Source organism: Coturnix japonica, chromosome 5 (genome assembly GCF_054131305.1).
Source record: "Coturnix japonica strain WE chromosome 5, WE-NBRP24, whole genome shotgun sequence".
In the NCBI taxonomy this organism is placed as follows: Eukaryota; Metazoa; Chordata; class Aves; order Galliformes; family Phasianidae; genus Coturnix; species Coturnix japonica.
Genome location: NC_140667.1, coordinates 26,762,225 through 26,782,349, shown reverse-complemented (window position 1 = coordinate 26,782,349; position 20,125 = coordinate 26,762,225). Strand labels below are relative to the sequence as shown.

General features: G+C 43.8%; 1 protein-coding gene across 13 annotated transcripts in view; it reads left to right on the top strand.

The window, feature by feature from the left end:
- Positions 1–2,288: 2,288 nt before the first annotated feature.
- The window catches only part of SIPA1L1 (signal induced proliferation associated 1 like 1), a 179,598-nt gene continuing 161,761 nt past the window's right edge, over positions 2,289–20,125 (top strand). For 11 of the 13 annotated variants that reach the window (XR_014947157.1, XM_015864673.3, XM_015864670.3 and 8 more), the window contains exon 1: positions 2,669–2,784. The gene's annotated coding sequence lies outside the window, so the exon portion shown is untranslated. Of the gene's footprint in view, positions 2,461–2,668; positions 2,785–3,890; positions 4,200–20,125 lie in introns of those variants that run through there. The other 2 variants (XM_085550325.1, XM_015864666.3) reach the window with 2 other exon arrangements.

The window sequence follows — 20,125 nt, the reverse complement described above, 5'->3', positions numbered from 1 at the left end:
TAATTTTGTACTTCCTGCTTACTTCACACCAGCCTCTATGCTCACTCTCACCATCTTCCATGCTGCTGCTTTGATGCAAATGCCCATGCATCTTTTCCTTCTTTTCAAATCCTTTTTGCAATAAATTCTCCAATATTTCCAATAAATAAAATGCACCACATTCAGAAACATCACTTTTATTTAAAAACACATTTTTTCCAATTCTAACTGACATGTGTTTATCACTCTGAGTTTTAACGGCTTCAAATATTTTATGTCCAAATAGTAACTATTCATGACAATTAAATCAAACAGATTGACTTTGGGGTGAATTTTGTCAGCTGCAGAGAGAGTTGCTTTAAAATATTGACTGTACACGTTGCATGGAGTTATAACTGGTGAAATCAAGGAGCATTAATATCTACTTCTTGTCAGGAAAGTCCCGTTAATCAGTGAAAAAAAGAACTCAGAAAGTACAGTTCACAAGATGCTGCCTTTTGTGCCAAAGCTGGCTTCTTATTCCCACCCCCACTGCCCCAAAGCAGAACTGTCCCATGCTATGACAGTGTAATGGTTTATGTGCTGTAAACTGGATCAAAGAAATCATTCATATTAAAGTGAATTCTCTAAAAGCCCTAGGCCAGTAGTGCTAGAAAATACTCCAAAACCTTCCCCATGTACACTGACTTCCTGAGATGAAGAATGAGAATATGGACTTTTTCCATAACCTGAAGTTCACTGACCGGTCTTGGGCTTTCGTGAACAATCTGCACGTGAATTACCTCATCTGTTTTTCTGGTGTATTGTATATCCAAATTGTAACGCTTTCCTTCTTGGAAGAGTTTGCTGTATAAAATGTTCACATGTTCATTGTTCATCAATGAATAAGTAACCCATTCTGTTTCAGGGTGGTTTAGATTCTTAGTCAAATTTTCCCTGTGCTTCCAGGAGCTCTGGCCAGTCCTAATCAGAAACAGTCCTACTACTTACCCTTTCATAACACTAAGCCTTCAGAGAGCAACATAAATGTTAATTAATTTACTCTCACCTCACTCCTCTGAGGTAAATAACTATATCATTTTCCCTTTCTGTTTAAATGAGAATATTAAAATAGAAACGTAGTGACTTGCCCAAGGTTACACAGCACATTAGTGGCAGAAGGATTAGCATTCAGAAACATTTAGGGCTTGTCTACACAGGGAAACTGAAACGACGACCGTGCATCATTCATTCAGCAATAGCCATTCAAGCAGAGGCCTATGTGTGTGTGCTCTATCAAAGTGAAAAGGGCCCTTTTATTCTAGAATTAGTTATGCACTATTGAGGTATGGGAATTATTTTGGAATAAAACTTCTTATTCCATAATAAACGCCCACCCACTGAACTATTCTAGACTTGCCATTCTGACCATGTCCTTACTCAGGAAAAGACTAAACCTTAAATTCTTCATCCCTCTCTCCCCACAAAACCAACTTAGTTATTACTTAATTATGAAGGCATAAAAATGTTTATGCTTCCTTGAAAAGAAAGAAGACAAGCTTTGGCTATCCTGAGACCTGTGAGAGCACGCAGTGGTGCAGTGCCAGTGCTGTGTGTGGGCAGGATGCAGCGAGGGGAGTATCTCAGGTGACCCCATAACACCTGCTGGAGTCACAGCCTCAGGATGGAGAACCCATGAGAGAGTGATTGCTCTTTGGAAATTCAACCAGGTGTTTTTAGAGTACCTCTCTCTGGGGTATTTAAACATCAGTACTAAAGATCCTTTAGGAACAACTTCTGGAGCTCCCAAGTCATTCAGATTGGTGCAATAATCTGCATCACTGCTGTCTAAATCTCCCTGGGAAGTGGGTGTATGGTGAAAGTGAAGCCGCAGTGGGGCAGCTATAACCACAAGCTCCTTGCTCCGGCAGCTATTGTCGTGTTGCATACAGATGGAACTTCACCAGCCCCAGTCTCTGATATTTTCTGGAGTGCCCTAATTTCAGAGGCAGCTCAGGGAAAGCTTCAGTTACATTAGTTAACTGAGACTGCTCATGTTCTCTCAAGACAAGGACAGCAGTGACAATCAGTGTTGTCCAGAGAGAGTTACCACAGCTCGATTTCTTAAGCTTTTTGGCCGTTTGCAAACAGTTCCTGCAGAAATAAAAAAAGGGGCGATGTTGATGTATGCTCCTTTTTGTTACATCTACCCACGTCATTAATTTGTTCTCCGTGGCTGATATCTAGAGAGAGAATTCAATTTAATTTGGCAGCGAAAGAGCTTGATGTAATGCTATCTGCATAGCGCTGGGAGGTTCTGCCTTTGTGTCACTCACCCTCCTCTCTACGCCTTTCCAGGAGGCTGGAATTCGCCGTAATGACAAAAAAAAACCGATTAAAATGATATGAATATATAGAAATGCGGAAGGTTCTGGCAGGCGTTCCATTGAGGTGTACTGGCTATGCCCCGAGGAGCCCCTTCAGCGAGCCTTACATATACAGGTAACTCGTAGCGTGGGGCCGGAGGTCGGGCCCATGGGAGCGGAACGTACCCGGGGATCGGTGTGGGCGAGGCGGGCGCGGTGCTCGTGCCTCCCGCTAGGCCTGGCGCTTGGACGTTGCTATGGGAGCGCGCGGGCCGCTCGCCCCCGCCCCGCCTCTCCGTGGCGCGGGCGGCGGGGCAGGCCAGGCCTCTCGCGAGAGCTGCGGCGGGCGGAGCGGAGCGGAGAGGAGCGGGCGGCGGGGTGAGCTCATCCCGGGCGCGGAGCGCAGCCGAGCGGCGCGGAGGGTCGAGCTGCCGAGCGGCAGCCAAGGCAACTTTCTTGGGTGAGTTGCGTGCGGGAGCCCAGCGGCGGGCTGGGCTGGGCTGGGCTGGGCTGGGCTGGGCTGGGCGCTGGGCGCTGGGCGCTGGGCGCTGGGCGCCGACCCCTTCCCGACGGATTCGGGCTCGGAGCGAGGGGGGCGTGCGGGGGGAGCGCGCCCAGCCCCGGGGTCGGCTCGAGGCTCCGCTCCCGGGGAGGGCGCGCAGCACGGGGGGAACCGGGGACGGCCGCGCGTCTGCGGAAAGCCGCCCTCGGCTCGGGTCAGTAAGTTACAGCTGGGCGCTGCGACTTCTACTTTTTCTTTTTTTTTTTCTTTTTTTTTTTTTTTTCTTTCCTTCTTCCCTCCCCTTCGCTCTTTTCCCCGGTACCCGGCCGGGCACGTAGCGGCGTCGGTGCAGCTCGGAGCCGGCAGCGCGGCGGTGCGGGGCGCGTGGGAGCAGCCCGGGCCGCGCCGCGGGCAGAGGTGCGGGAGGCGGGAGCAGGGAGCAGGGCTGCCCCCCTCGGCCGAGTTTCTCCTCTGTTCCTCCGTGTTATCCTTCGCGCCGTCTCGTCCCGACGTTCCCGTGCCGTATTTAAAAATAACTGCGTTATGTGCATCGGGTAACTGCGCCGCAGCCTCGGCTCGCTTAACGAGGAACGCACCCGCTCGTGTGTGCGAAGCGGCGACGCAAAATGGGAATCGCTCAACTTAAGCGAAGATCTCCTTGTGTAACCTTGGCTACACCACCGGCACGTTTCGGCTGCGGGAGGCACGGCTTCACCCGGAGAGAAATACCGAGGTGGTGCAGGGGATAACGCTGCAGACGGATCGGCTTTTTAAACCCTGCCGGTGTGTGATCGCTCGGCGGTGCCGTGCTGCCCAGCCCGGTGCTGCACGCCGAGCTGGGGGCACCTGCAGGCTGCAGCCCCCGCCTGCTGCACGGCCGAGACTGCGGAGCAGCGCTTGGCATCTCCTCCAGACAACAAAACCTTCGTGCTGGGATTCTGATCTTCTTAACGGCGTTAATTAATTCTCACAAACTGTAGGAATTAAGCAATTAGCTTCCCTAAATCTAAGGCATAAATCAGTTTTACGGAAAGACATCTTTTCTTTTTTCTTCCTATCTGTAGTTGTTGTTGCCTCTGGAAGCACTAACTGGGTAATATGCACCTGTATGCGCTCCGATGGGGAGTTTGGCCCCTGGGCAGGAATGGCTGGGCTGGCCTCTGTTTGCCTGTGGCTGGAGCGGGGAGCAGAAGGTGAAAGGAGCGAGGTGGGAGCTTTTGTGATGGCCGCAATCACCAGGAGAGATCTGTGAGCTGTGCTTCGCTGCCGTCCTGCCTCGGGCCATTGGGTGTCACACCAGCTATTAATCCAGACAGACTGTGGGAACTCACCAGTCATTCTTTTACTTGTGAAAACACGTGTGTTCGGTTCAGGTGAAGTTTAAGTTTCATGATTGCGTGCTTTGTGTAAATACGATGTCTCCTTTTGATTGATTTTTGTTTATAGGTAACTAGAAACAGAAGATTATTATTATTTTTTCCTCCTCGATTTTAATAGGGTTTATTTATGGTCAGTTGATTAGAAGCTGTGCGCATAGTTACTCAGCAGTGTATTAAGAAGGTGTTAGTGATGCTAATAAAATGTTGGTAGTTGGGATAGGAACCTTTTGCTCTCAGTTGTGGTTCATTGAGCCTCTTGTGCCATGAGGTCAGGGACAAGGTGGGACATCACCCGTGGCGGTGTGTGGGTCTGCAGAGTTCTGGCTGGAGGGCCACAGGTGTAGGGTTGGGCAGTGGTACAAGAACGATGGGGCTGCAGCTGGCGACGTGGAATCCACCACCTATTTTTTTCTGTGATCAAATGTTTTGTTGTCATTTCACTCCTGTGTTCTACGTTTGAAATCTCATTTATCTCAGAAATCTTCTTTTAAGATTTGGGATTCACTTCTGGATAGTTATTTTAAAAACCATGTCCAAGTGTGGCTTTTTCTGAGTGTTTTTGTTTGTTATTCTCCCTTCAGGTTTTTGAGGAGGTGTTTTATCATGCTTCCAGCATTCTTTTGCTGCCTCAGGAGCTTTTAGTTCTCTTATAGCTATTCTTGTCCTCTCAGTTTTGTTAAGCGTATCCCATATGCATGTATCCTGTAGATTTTCTATTTGAACTTCTTTTCCTCTAACTGTTTTGTCCTCTGGTGCATGTATTGTAGAGAAGTTTCCCCCATATCTGTATTTTGACCCCTTGCTGAGGAGGCTTCTTTTGGGCCCAAATCCTGGCTGCCTCCTGTGCTGAGCAAGTGGAGCTACTGCCCTCATCTGAATTTCAGCCACAAGTTTCTCTTCCTAATGCTGACGCTTTCAGAGCCCTAAACTTATTCTCATTGACCCTGTGTGTCAGCCTGTTGGGAAGTTGTTGGGATCTGTTGTTTCCTTGGCTTCCGTAGTTCATTTCATTCCTCATCAGCTCCTCTAATTAGGTCGATAAGGCGTGATTTCATTGTCTGTTAGTAACTTCTGGCATCTTTGCTTTGTTCGATTCATTGTTCATCTCATAGATTTCTGCTTTCTTTTGTAGGATTTTGTTCTTGTTGTAAAGTGGGCCGAAGTTCCACCCGCCTGATGTAAGGTTGCTTTCTGCCTTGCTCCTTGGTGGTGGGGTGGAATCGCTTTTACATCATCTCTAAAAAATCTTAATGCTTTTTTTTTTTTCTTCTGAGATTCTGAAACCCTTTGGTTGAACTTCTTGTTAATAAGTTACAGGAGAAATGCGGCACTGGTGAGGGCAGTCACTGATTGATCTGTGTGTACAAATATATTGTAAAATGTGCTAGGTCAGGCCTTGAATCCGTGTGGCATGTAAAATGAATCATGTGTTAATTATCTTGCTTGAGGATCTTGAGGGTGTAGGATATTATATTGTTCTGTGTTTTCTTTCCGCTGAGTTGCAACTTCAGTGTATCCCTCTAAACAGTAACTTCCAAGCAGCCTAAGCTTTATGTTTTGCTGAGTTTAGCGTTGGATTGAGTTGGGTGGTGCTCACAGTGGGATGTTGTGGCTCAGTGAGAGTTGAGATGCCTTCTGTTTAATGGAAAGCTAAGATAGGAGCCTTACCGGCAGTGGAGGCAGTTAGCAGAGGGCATGGTTGCAGAGCTGTGGAGAATTGCCACTGGGGACATGGATGACAATATTGACAGGCTCTGATTTCTTGATCAGCTGGCATTGTAGGATGAACATGATCTGTAGTATTTTCAGTGTTGCTTTGGTAGTAATTGTGTATGCTGAACTTCAGGAAGCCCTCGAGGAGTTGCAGAACTACATCTATTCCACTGTTTTTTGAACATGAATCCGCAACTGAAATTGCTTTAGATGTCCGTCTTCTAAGACACAAAGCTATGTCGTTGTCTCAGTCTATTTTAAATCCTGTGGCACTGGTTTGCTGGATGAGTTGTTTGATTTAGGTTTGACCACATGCCTTTTATGTTAAGTGTAAAGTGAGAGACCGAGCATTTACAAGTCTTTGTTTTCTTTATGGAAGCATGCTTTAGAAAGCACGTCATTTGAATGTGGCAACATAACACTTTCCGTTGTCCCTATAGCTGGTGAATTGTGCCCTCACAGGGTATTCTTCAGTGCTGTCTGTGATCTCCCGGTATGGAAGTGGGTCCTGTCTCGCAATCCCATGTTTGATTAATGGGATCAGCCTCAGTTAGCGTTGTGGAAAAGTACAGTATTTAAGGAAGAGTCGCTACGGAGAATTATGGTTAATGCTTCATCCCGAGAAGTGCTTGGAGGTTCATGTTGGTGTTAATACTTTTCTTTGGGCTCAGACTATATAGGAAGACAGGAAGGACACGTCCTTCCTTGTGACGTGAAGGAATTTGTGACCAAATTTAGTTCAGAAGTTGTCAAAATTTAAACAAGGCTCTGGCAATTGTTCATAAAGTCAGATAGTTCTTGATTCCTCATGGTTTTCCTCCACTGCTCAAAAGCCTCTTGGTGGTGTTTATTCTGGTGTTGTTGTTTACCTCGTGGGGTAACGCCTTTTTACCTTGACATACAGGTATTTCTAGCTGGCTGCTACTGCTGATGGGAGACAGGTGTGCTGATGTTGTACTTGTACCGTTATCATAGTGAAATCCTTTCATGTTAATCTGTAACTGATGGTGTTACGGTGAATTCAAGACCACAGCTAGTCAGAATCAGCAGAGCACAGTCTTACTTCAGTCTTCTGTACAGCACAGATCAGAAATTGAACATAAGTTAGGGAGAAGCTACTTGTTGCCTGCTTGATAGACACTGGCCAGCATGACTTGTTCAGCTCTGCTGCTTGCTCACCTTTCTCCAGGGTCACCCTGTGGCTGGGGCTGACCCCATGTTGCTGGGGCTGTAGGGTCCCCAAGTTGTGACTCCTCAGTGCTGGGGTGATCACAGCACCATTGGCATCCATCATGCTTTGACTTTTGAGTTTGAATGGCAGGCTTATTGTGTGGTGAAGGGAAGTGGGATTAACACGGAACTTTTTGAAATAGCGTCAGATAGTATTTGTGAAATGACTGCTGTGGTTGCAGAACTTTCTGCACAGCAGTTGTCTGTGCCAGCAGCTCTGATGTTTGCCTGAGGTGTTCTTGTTGGTGGTAATACAAGCAGCTCTCTGTGAGGAGTTGGATGTTTTTAAACACCTGCTGTTGTTGGCTTTCCTAAATGTTGCACGGTCTCAGGAACATTTATTTTACTCCTGGGACAATCTGAAATAATGGAAATAACATGAAGTATTCAGTGCAGGTCCACAATAGGTGGGGTTTTACAAAAGAGCATAGTTTTGTTTTATACCTTTTCTCCATGTTTTGGCTCAAGGAGTGCTTTATTTTTTTTTCCTCCCACTGATTTCAGATGTGGTGCATTGGTCGCTCAGTCTTGTTAAAGAAGCAAATGATCTGGTGTGGCAGAAGAGGCTCTGGGTGAAGGCAGTGGTGCTAAGTCCCCAGATCTAAACTGTTAGTACTTCAGTAATTACAGCTAAGGCCCAACTTATCCAGTCTACTAAACCAGGCATCTCCATCACAGGTGGGGTTTGTTGGTTTGGACCCTTATGGCTCTTAAGGGCTGGACCACATCTGGTGAACTTTGGGGTGGAGGGTGAATTTTCTGGTTCAGCGTATTTTAGGAGAAATCTAGCTTGTGCATATCAAATCAAACCTTATACATTCCTGGGGGACAGAGCCATGGGTGCCCTGGTGCAGCATGTGGCAGCCCAGCGTGGTGCCAAGGTTGGGCTGGCTGCATCCTGCTTGGTTTCCACGGGCTGCAGGTGTTGCTGGCTGCAGCCTCCAGCAGCAGTCAGCTGTGCTCATGTACACAGTTTAAACTGTCCTTAAAAATCAAAAACATCCTTTCAACTTTTTTTAACTAATGCGGAGCAGTTTTATGTCAGCATAGTGAGCCCATCTTGTTGGGAAGCAGAGCTGCCATTGGTGTGAGTTTATCTCAGTTTCCTGATGCTGGCTATCATGTTGCGAACTTGCACCTGGAAACCTGATTTCTTTTATCTGTAAGCACTTAAGAAAGGCAGCTTATTTATTTATTTTCCTGGCAGAAGACAGTGTAAGAGGAAACTTACACATCTTCAATGCTTGTCTTTTGGCAGGACCATAGCAAAACTTCAGCTTTAGCTGAAGAAGTTTTGTGGTGAAGATGAGCCTTTTTTGGGTCACTGTATTCAAATGTCACATGGTTTTGTCTGTGCTTCAAGGGGTGATGGTGGAGCAAAAGAAAAACTGCAGACTTAAATATATTGCAAGCTCAAACCTGTTGGCTTTTTTCTGATACACGTAAGTCATAAATAGTTCAGAGATAAGAGCTGTAGATCTTTCAGTAGACAGTGCTTTTCTTTTCACTTTCTGAATTACTAATCTCATTATTTAGTACAACCAGAACTGAAACGTTCAGCACTATGCTGGGACTGTATTGTTGCATGCATCACACAGAAGACAATGCCAGACCCCACCTCTTTTGCCTTGGAGGCCTTCCCAGCTTCTGGGTTCAGCTGAGATTTTTGTCAATCTGTCTATCTAGGCACAGCTGGACAATCTACAGTGCTTACTCTGTTATGATGTATTAAAACTGTAGGGACTTCTGTTATAAACCTGTTGTTGTAGTTAAACTTCGTGTTTAGCCAAAAAAATAAAATAATCAAGGTTAAATAATATTCTGAATAAAATTAGAGAACTGAGGAGTTGTTATTCTGACTCCAGACAGCAGTATTAGAATAGGGTAAGAATTTGTAAGTGTGCACTCCATGTTCTAGATCTAATCACTTGTATATGTACTGTTGATGCAGTAAAGACTTTCAAATTTGTTGGTAATTTAAAGTACATCTCCAGTAAGACAAAGGTATGATAATAACTAGTAATTAAATGCTGCCAAGGGTGCTCATCACTGTTATTTTAACAGAAGTTAGTCATTATCTGCTGATTGCTGGCATCATTAAATCTCAGTTTCTTAGCATGTAAGCCAGAGCTTAAATATCTGAGGAGCTGAACTGAGGTTTTCCATTCCCGTGTGGTTGAAATATCTTTTGTACTTGGGTTTTAAGTGTAATGACTTGCCTTAAACTACCTGCCAAGGGCAAGCTTGCAGATGTTATGGATGTGCTCTTTAGCTAGGAAATATGTTTCTTGAAAATTCATTGGTCATGGGGAAAAGTCTGTCTTGCTGAGAATGACTTAGCAGTTGTGCAGAACTGGCCCCAAGGAAAGAATCATATGCAAGGTGGATGTTGTGAAAGTATTGAATGCCCAGAGAGAGATGGCTGAAGTGCAGTGGGAGGGAAACTTTTTCTGCTCGTTTTGCCTGAGTGCTGTAATTTAGACCAGCTTGAGAGAACTGAAGATCTATTCAGTGTTGCAGTGTAGATGAAGCTAACTGCCTAAAATTCACTGTTTTCGTAAACACGAGTGGTACTTTCGTCCTGCCTGACTAGCTTCTACAGCACCTTTGGAATGCATGGCTAAAAGCTGCCTGGTGGTGCCGCAGCCTGGTGAAGTTTCCTGTGGGAGCCATTAGTAAATGAGTGAGCGTATCGATCCAAGCACAGCTTAAGAGTTTTGATTAATTCTTACTTAAAATATAGCTGTGCATTAAATCCTTGCTGTTCATCTCTCATAAGGACATTAGGATAGCATAGGCAGTGTACCTGATTGTGTGGCCTTTCACATAGTTTTTCTTTACATGGAGACAGACTGGGGCTTGCAGAATGGTGCTCTGGTATTTCAGTAGCATTTTACAGGTGGCAATAAAAGCTTTTGGCTGTGCTGTAGTACGTGGGTGTCATGTGCTTGCAGCTAAAGTCATTTAATATTGGCTTTTAATATTGCTTTTGAAAATGAAGTAATTTTATGTGCAGTATAATGTAAAGTACCCTAAAATAGTGGTTGGTTTCTTCACTACTGTGTTCTCCTGCTGCCGATAAAGGAAGTACAAAAGCCTTTCAGTGGCAGAAGTCCAAAGCTATTTTGCCAGGTAGAAAAATTGGCTTTCTGAAGGTGATGGGTTTTGTTTCTTTCCAAATCTCATGTTAGTGCTGAGTTCTGTGTGCACTGCAAGCATTTTTGATTTTCAAGTGCTAAGCAACAACAGTATCTTAATGTTTGCCATGACCATTCTTGGTTATCCTCCTAATACTTAGCTGGGTTGTCTGGAAATGTCAGTTACGTTCTTCACTTGGGAACTGGTTCTGTGGGTCACTGAGGTGTTGTGTTCTGTATCTCTGTTCTCAAAGCTAGGAAGCAAAGGTGTGGGATACTAGTGAAGTGCCACTGCTGTTCCCTTTATAACCACAGTAATTAGTGCTGAATATCGGTAAGATGAGTGTGTGCCGTATTACTAAAGCTTCTTGTTAAGTTGAGCTCTTATCACTGTTTTAATGAAGAGCTGTACTGAAAAGCTGCTTGACTCTTCCCTTGCAGTAAAGCTAGAAGGACTTACAGGGTGGCTCATGAGCTGCAGCTGTCCCTGGGGGCTGCAGCCACCTCTGCTGTGTGCGTCAGCAGGTGTATGGCCCCAGCTGCACAAGGGAGAGGCTGTTATAACAGCAGTACATGATGTAAGTGTGCTCTCTGCTTGGGCCTTTTTGCTGTCTTGTGAATGGGAAAGGGTTGTCCCAGTCTCAAGATTGTGTATAGAGAAGACAAAGGTGTGGAACAGGCAGGCTGGTGCTTCTGGTTGAGTCAGTATGGTCTGATCCTTTCTGCGTCTTCCTTTCTGGGAAGGAAAGTGTGTGGGGAAGGCTGTGTAAATCATTTCTAGCACTGGCAGAATTGGCGATTGCGTCTGGGTTGGACCTTGATTTTCCTTTTCTTGTTCTGCCAGCTACTGATGGGGTACAGTGCGGTCTCATGATAATTATGCTGCTCAGCACTGAGTGCACTCAACTTCAATTGTTTGTGGGAACTAATGAGATTGTGTTTTCCTGTGCTATTACTGTAGGATCAGTACCTCACATTCATTCATTAGTTTGCCTCAGTGACTTTGTGAAATAAAGAAATACCCTTGAGCAAGTCATTTTAACATTGTGCATGAGGAAGCTGTATTGCTCAGAACAGCAATTGTCGTTAGCTTTACATTCCACCTCCCCATGGAGGAATTTATTCACAGCTAGAGCTATGCTGCAGGTTTGTGAGCCATATCTGAGCAGTCTGGTGGCCATGTCCACTCCCACCTGCATTCTGGTCCTGAGCCCCATGGTCACTCAGCAAAAACATAGCTTAGCAGTACCCAAGGCACCAGGTGTGTGCTTGAGCAAAGCCATGCTGAGGAACATGCTGACAGCGTATTGGTGAGGAGGGGTTCTGGAGTAATGCTCAAACCTATGTCCTGCCCTTTTTTTATTTACTATTACAGTTTTAGCTCGGTGTGTCTGCATGGCATTGTGCGGCAATGTGCTGAGTTTGTAGCTTGTGCCCAGCCAACATTTAAACACATAGCACAGCACTGTGTGAGCTCACCAGCCTTCCTGCTCAGCAGTGCTAGCAGTGTGCTGATGTGGCTGTGGTGATAGTACTGTGAGCTCAAATGTCAGCGTAAGAGCTGGTATGCTGCAGGATAAAGTAATACTTGGACGAATTGGATTCTCATTCTCTGTTAGCTATCCCTGTCTCAGCAAGCTCTTAGACATTTTGATCTGTATCAATTGAATAAAAGGGAAATCATCTGTAAAATTGCAAGGAAAATAAAACAGATCGCATAACAAATGAATAAAATAAAGTGTGCAGAAACTGTCAAATCTAATGCTGTTAGAAATTACGTGTAAAGCGTTCCTCTGAATTGGGATTAATATTCAGTGTGGAGCCTGAGGCTGTGTTTAAGAAGGACCGCGTTCAGAGCTTGTCCATGAAGCACTTTTTGGTCATGTCCACATATGCCACTTTCTCTAGGGACTTCTTCTGTGCCTGGCACCCAGAGTGCCTTGTGTTATTAATCCTGTGCTTTTCCATTCCAGTGTGTGCATGGATAATGTCCGTCAGCTCCGATCCTGCTAAAATATATTTGCACTGATTGGCAGTGCTACTGAGTCTGCAGTGGCTGTTTCCTATGTGTGCAAGGTTGCCTTCAAAGTTTCTAGTTTACTATGGAAATCAGTTTGTGTGATCACACTGTGTGTGCCTGCCTGTTTGCTGTTCTCTTAACTCCTCTTCCTTCTCTCCAGCCTCTTCTGCTTTTATTAATGTGGTGGCTGTTGTTCTGGCCCCTTCCTGCAGACATCGCTGAGGTTTCAGGTACACTTAGGGTACGGCAGGCCTTGTAAGACCAGGCTGCTGAGGGGGAAAGGAGCCTCAGTTCTGGTAAGAGCTGCATGGTGGTGATGGCAGTCACTGGAGGATCTGTGGAATTTATGTAATTGCATGGCAGAAATGTAAGCTGGATCATATGAGTTCTTAGATATCAGCTTCAGTTAAGTGTGGGAGAGATCTGAAGGTGCCACCAGGAAGGTGGTAGGGGGTACTGTCAGAAGAGGACATCCTGACATTTGAGTAGAGGTCTGGTCTTCTTTCATCATGCTTTTAAATGTTGGATAGTGAGGCTGAAGCTAAAGTGGCATTTGTGATGATTTACTCTTAAACTTTGGATCATTAGCGGGGTAGGTTTGTGATGTGAGATCAGTCCCTTTTTAGAGAAGCAAAATGAAGTGTTTTATGCCCAACTATAGTGAAATGTCTCAAATAAGCTTTATGTTGGTTGACATCAGTACCTAGTGGTAGAGGCCTCCTGTGAAGCAGTAATGGGGCCAGGCTCCTCCTCCCTATCTCCCAGTTCTCAGCCTGCTCCTCTCCATCTCAGCTGCTGCTTTGTGATGTGCAGTCTGGACTCAGTTGGCCTGTCTCCCTCTCCATCACTTCTCAGAACAGAGGTCTTTGATCCCTTTTCTCTTAAAACACTGAGGAGGTACAGGTCACACCACCTGTGGTGACTATTTGCACGACCTGATGCTAGACCATAGGGAATCATGAATCCTCTAGGTGAATAACTTGATTTTTGTCTACCATGGTAACACACTTGCAGCTCAAGTGGTAGTAGTCTGCCTAAAGTTTGAGTCTTTGTCAGGTGCACTGCAATGATCAATACAACAGGGCCTGCTGTAAGACAGCCCTTTCCTACATGCGGGAGGGGGGAGAAAGCGATCAGAGAAAGCTGCCTTGGTTGGTGGGAACAGCATACCCAGACTTATGGGAGGGTTACAAAATTAGAACACTGGTTCGATGATGCTATGATCAGGGCTTTAGGATTCCCACTATTGGGTCAGAAGTACAGTGGTCACATCATGGAAAATATTGATCTCATAAATTATTTTTTGTTTTAATTAAAGGGGGGAAAAAAGTGCAGATACTTGTTGTTAAGGGTGATGAAACTATGGTTCAGTATCTTCTGTTACTTCTGGATGAATTTACAGATGTTTTAGAAAGCTTACTTTACACTTTGGTTTTCTAACTTCTAAGTAATTTAAAAACACAGTTTGTTTGTGTTCAACATCTGAATGATCAAGGAAGGAATGCGTGCATTGTACAACCACTGCTGTGTGAAATAGTGGAAGGATGCTTTCAGATGTAGTAAATGCGAGTCTCCGCCACAGTTATCTTCATTTTGTTCCTCATTTATTCTTAATGTTATGCCAGAACCTATTTCTAATTTTGTGAAAAGAAAAAATAATTCAGCCATAGCGAAGCAGACTTTTTTCTTGCGTTCTCTTTAAGCTTCTTGATATATTTGTGTGTTGTTTGTTTTTTAAATCTGGAGAATGTTCAGCAATAATGGGTCCGTTAAAGGAAAAGATCTTAATGGGATCATAAATGTTCTGTTGGCTCCTTCTTATTAAACATGGTTTAGAAATTGAATCTCCTTCTGAAGTCATTTACATATTCTTTAGAGTTGACCTGATTCTACCACAAGCTGCTGTTTGTCTTTCAGGATGTGAATTGGTCTTATCTTTTTGAGACTTCTGACCTTCCTTTAAATCATTTGGAAAAGGGAGAAATGTAATCTTCTCGGGTTGTGATTAAGTGGGAACTTCGTGGTGGTTTTCTGTTCTACTTAAAAATGCCACTCAGCATCTGAGAGTTGTTTCAGACAGAGGGAGTTCATGAGCAATGTGGGTGCCGAAGCCTGGGTCTGGAAATACTGCAGGAGACATATTAGTTGTTGCTGCAGTGGTGGGAAACTCCTGACTTAAGGACCTTCCTTAAGAACTTGTTTTCAGAGCAATTTTTTTTTTTTTAAAATTATTTATTTTATTTCCAACTCCTAGGAATTTCATTTAAATTTTCTCTTGCTATATATTAACAGCAAAGTTTGGAAAAAGAGGAATTTTTTTACTCTCCTGGAATTGTTATTTTTTTTGATTCCTAGAAGCTGAAGGGCCTTTCTTTGGTGTGCTAATGGGATTTTAATGGCTTAGCGTGCATTTACAGTAGGATTGTCTGGAGGCAACATGCAAATAATCTGTATGAGAAGGGCATAATTCTGCACACTCACCACCTGCAGACCTTCATGTGTTTGTGGAGGCCCCTTCCCTGACAGATGCAGTTACCCCTTGGCTCTCAGGGTCCTCCCATCACAATGTGCTGCACAGAGTAAAGGTGCCTGGGACATTGTCCAGCTTGGGCATCTTCAGAGGTGGAAACTCGGCAGCACTCCTGCCTGACCTGTTCCAGCATTCAGTTACCCTTGGTGACATTTTATTTTTTGATGTCAGCAAGATGTTTCTGTTGTTAAATGTGATGCAGCTGTATTTCTGAATGCTGTTTGAGTGCAGTGCCTGCCAGGAGCCAAGGGAAAAGGTTCTCCAGGATGCTATTCAGAAATCACCTTTCATTGTTTGATTTCAGTTCAGTTTGTGAGCCATATCTCAGCAGCAAGCTGGAGCTATTCAGCGGATTTCTTTATTAGTTCAAATTCACTTTTTGACCTATTAGTCCAATGTGTTATGCCTTCTGGAAGCTTTCAAAGAATGCCATTTGTATCAGCAGTGTTCTGCTGGCCTGTGGGAACAGGTGGCATTATCCCTTTGCAGGTGTGCACGGAAATGTCCTGTCTGTGGAGGTTTGGCACACCTGTGCCTTCCATCTGAAACTTGCCATTGAAGGATTAGTTTTCATGCGTACACACGAGTCAGCTTACTAGAGGTCTGTGTTTTCTTGTCTCTGGAAACACAGTGTCTTTTCCCTGTTGGGAAAGGGGGGCTGGGATCAGGAGGGGGAAGCAAAGAAATGCATGAGGAAAAATGCATAGTGCAGCCTCTGTTAAGGCTTGGTATCATGCACTGAAGAGGACTTCATTCCAGGACACTGATGTTTTGAGTGCCTTGCTGTTTTTCTCTTTACCACACTTCTAATGATAGCTAAAGCACAGTTCAGATTTACAGCAACGCTTATTAGCTATTTTTGTGTGATGGTTATTTTGTAACAAATTTGATTCTGTCAACACAGGTGGTTTGGGAAACCTTGCTCTCTTGATGTTAGTGACGATGTTAGTTTCAATACCTTCAGTAAACAGAAAGCAGCAGTAAATGTGGAGGTGAATTTTGATAGGTAAAACTAGGCTGCAGGAGGTCCCTGGAGGCCACCCAGAGCACAGCCTATGTAAATCAGAGCTGTACAGTGAGAGTTCAGCTTTGGTGAGTTTGGCTCAGTCCTTGCATCAGTCTCCCTGGAGGTTGGTATAAAAGCAAGGTGACCCACCCAACCCTTCTGCAGAGTAAGAAACCCAAGTGACCCAGCTTCACCGCATTCATCATGTGCTTCATCCCCAGCCACTTTATAGGCCCTTTGCTGAACCTGCTTTGCCTCAACTTCCTAATGCACTCCAAAACTGAGCCACCATTGCAGGAACATTGAATAAAAGTGAACATCCCTTGTTGGGTTTAGGCAGTGCTGATGAGCTCTGCGAGGCAAATGCTGTTGCTTAATCTTTCCTGTGGTTTGAGATGTGATGTGCTTTTGAAAATTTCTATTTTCATCCCTAAATGCATGAGAAACTTTTGATTGAATGACTTTTACCATATCGCTGTTTCCAGAAAGCATTATTTACGTTGTCTGGCTTGAAGGAGACTTTCTAATTTGTAGCCAAACGTGTTCCATGCAGCTGCAGATTTAATCAATATATTTTACTGCTCTTAGAAGTTGTTTTTTTTCCTCCTAAATTGAACTGGGTGATTGCAAATCGTTTTAGTTATTCTACTGATGTATTTTACTTGGTGTAGCGTGTCATGTTAGTTTGTATTGTAGTTCTTCAGCCCAGCCATCAAACAAGCCATTGTGGTTGTCTGACTTTCAGTGGAAAAAGTAATTTTCTGCCCACTTTATTCCTAGCATCTTGTATCAGCTTTCAATTTATAAATTACCGGTTGCTTGATCTGCATGCAAGGATGCACTTTGCACCATGTTTTAATGTGTTGCCATTAAAATCAATAAAACTCATGCCAGAATAAATGCTTATGGCAGAAATGTGAAAGCAGGCATTCTCAGAATCAGTGAATAGGGGCTGCAGTAGTGGTGGTGGGGAGCAGAGAAGAGACAGTGAATGTATTTTTAGCCAGGGTGGGTCGATCTTCCATGTGAAGCCATGAGAAAAGGCACTTTGTCCTTGCTGCTCCTATCTCTTACCACAACGTCTGTGACATCTCGCAAGCTGCACAGTGTCTGCAGAACAGAGCTCGGTGTGGTGGGAGCCGTCACAGTGTAGAGCTGAGTTGGTGCAGAGCTCAGACCCTTAGCCCTGGGCTTGATTCGGGCCTCTCGTGGTAAGGCTTTCAATCATGCAACTTTGGTTTTTGCCAATGACTGACTGCTCTTGCTAAAACTTGCTGGGCCCCAGCACACACTGCTTTTTGGCAGCTGTGCTGCTAGTGCTTTGGGCTGGCTGCTGTCTGGCTCCATCGCTGGCTTCATTTGTAAGGTGCTGTGTGGCGTTTTCAGGATGTGTGTCCTGACCAGCTTGCAGCCTGTGCTTGTCACAGCAGTCTTGCCTTTCACCTCATGGGAAAAGTTTTATCTGGGGTAATTATGTAGAATTGAACCACTCTTTCTATCTTGCTAATGTTACCTTTTCCTTGGTGGGCACTGATGAGATAAAAATGTAAACTGCCTCTATTTGATTAGTTTTGTGCTTCTTAGATTATTTAAATGATTCTTTTCATCCACCTTGAAATTAAGTGGCTTGTCATTTGAAATTCCGACTAGCTGTTGTTTCCTACCTCTGATTGTGTATTTTTTTCTCCATGAAGAAGGACTTACTAAAAACAAAAAGCATTTTTTGTACAGCTTTTTTGTATTCACTTGTAACTTACTCTGTAATTACAAATGTGGACTTTCTAAATGATGATTTGTTCTTCTAGAATCGCTTGTATAAGTGTGCACTGTTCATGAAACTGTTCTGTGTTAAAACTGCAGTTAAAGCTTTCTTCAGGCTTTTTCGAAAACTGCAGTGTATGTAGTATTTATTTCTTCCATTCATTTTCCTACCAGCTTCACATGAACAGTGTTTTTTCCCTTTGCTGTTTTCAGTTCACCTGAAGAAAAAGTTAATCCAATGTATTAATGATTACAAACTTTCTTAAGTTTGAAAGCATTAAATGTGCTTCTTACAGAAACTTTACTGTTCAGGAGCTTCTAAAAGCTTCTAAAGCAGCACTGGCTGTGGACAGAGATTGTCAACTAGGATAAGAGTATGGCAATTGTTGATTTATGTGTGTGGTTTGTTAACACCTCAGGAGAATGCAATGCTGCATTTTTAGAAGTCTTTGGGTTAATTTGTATGAAATGCATGGCTTTTACACAGGGTGCTGTAGGTATGGTACTTTTTGGTGAAGATCTGATGTTGTGCATCTTGAAATACCAATTAGTGTTTGTATTTTGAGGGCTGAAAGATAGGAAATGAAAAATAGCAGGAAAGGAAATAAAAACGTTCACATTTCTGACTTGAGTTTCCTCTTTGTGAAGTGCTAGTTATAGGAATATGAATATGGAATTGCTAGTTAACACAGATAGGAAGCTGATGAAAATTGCAGTGTGGTAAACTCAAATTAATTTTTCTCTCCTCACCATTCTGTACATTGTTAAACGTTTTATTAAAACTGGATTATGTTAGTGGTGAAATATTATATTGGATAAAAATACTTGGTTTGTATCCTTAGCCAGCCCTTGGGCTGAGAGGAAGGCACTCATGCAAATGGGAATTGCTGTGAATGTGCTTCCTGCTGCTGTCCTCTAGGACAGTTAAATTCTGGTCTGTGCTGGGTCTGGAATATGCCAGATAGTAATGGGGGTCATTCTGACTTTTGTTGAGAAGGCTGAATCTGGAACTCTTTCTGGCTGTTCTTGCATTTCAGAATATACTCAGTTCAGGTTTTATTATGGAAACTAAATGTGCTAAAAAGCAACTGTAGGCAAGGCGAGTGCAGCTCTAAAGTTTCCAGCAAATTCAAAGAATTAATCTAGCAAATGTGAATTCATTTTAATTTTGAAATTCTTCACTATCAAAAAACCCAAATTACCACCACTACCAAAACACCAGACTCTTCAAAAGAGCAAACCAGAACAACACCCATCCTCAAGAGAACCTTAAGAGAAATTTAATTCCATTTTGTAGAGTTAAGACAGAATTAACCAAGCTATTGGTTGATGACCACTGAAAGAGCAGAAATGTGTAATGGGCAGTAGGGATGTGCTGCTGCTGAGCTCCAGATCTATACCATATCATCTTTTGGATGAGAGCCATTACTAAGGAAAAATACTTCCAAGTGCTACACTGCTTCATAGGTTGACTTCATTGCTTGCTGCATCTCCTGAGGGGTAAACATTAACTCCAACCTGCAAGAAGATGAAGCAAGAACTGATGAGAATGTGTTTCACCTATTATCAATCACTCTTGCTTATTTTAACATTGAGGTGAGTACTGTGTGGTTGTTTTGGTATTTTGCTTTTGGTTTTTTTGCTATGTTATGATAATGGTGTTCAGTTAAGTTAGACAAACCCATCTTACGTATATTTTCTGGGACATAGGTATTTCGTTTCTGAAATTTTACTCAATGCCAGTCTGGTCGTTTGAAAACTAAGAGAGAAATTGACTTAAAAAAATAATAAATCCTGAAGTAGCTCTGTGAAGCTAGGTACGTGAGACTATTGCTGTAGCACTACTGAGAGATGATGGCAAAGGATATCTTAAGTATAAGAGGAAGTTTTTTTAGAGAGAGAAGAAATGAACAGAAAAAGTGACTGGTGGTTTCTGTTAACTTCTATATTCAGTGAATTTTTCAAGTGCCATTTAAAATACCAGCTTCTTCAGAAACGAATACATATGTTGCACTGAAATTAATGCCTTCTGTGGAAACTACAGTTTATCCTAAGAGCACAATAGCAGTATTTGAGATGGCAAATTCTCATCTGTAAAACACTTTTCCAGTGTAGTCACTATCATTACCTATGCGTTTTTGCCAGCAGCAGACAAGAGCCTGCATGCCTCACTCTTAAAAGTCGGCACTGATGTAGGTGACCCACTGTTTCACTGCTGCTATGGTGGTACTGTTGCAACGAAAATATTGACTATGCTGTCCATCTTTCATCAGTCCAAACAGATGGAAGTCAGAAGGCATCAAGTCTGGACTGTGAAGTCACTGGGTGTGGTAGGACAGTCCAGCCAAGACTGGCAGTGTGCTTTGCAATCTCCAAACTGGGATGGGCCCTGCTGTTCTTGTGTTGCAAGAGAAAGGTTGTCTTCTTCTCTGGCCTTACTCTGGAAGTTCAGGCCTTCAGCTCACAGTGCATCAGTTGGAGTTGATGGCTTGTTGGGTTGCAGGATATCCAGAAGGATCACCC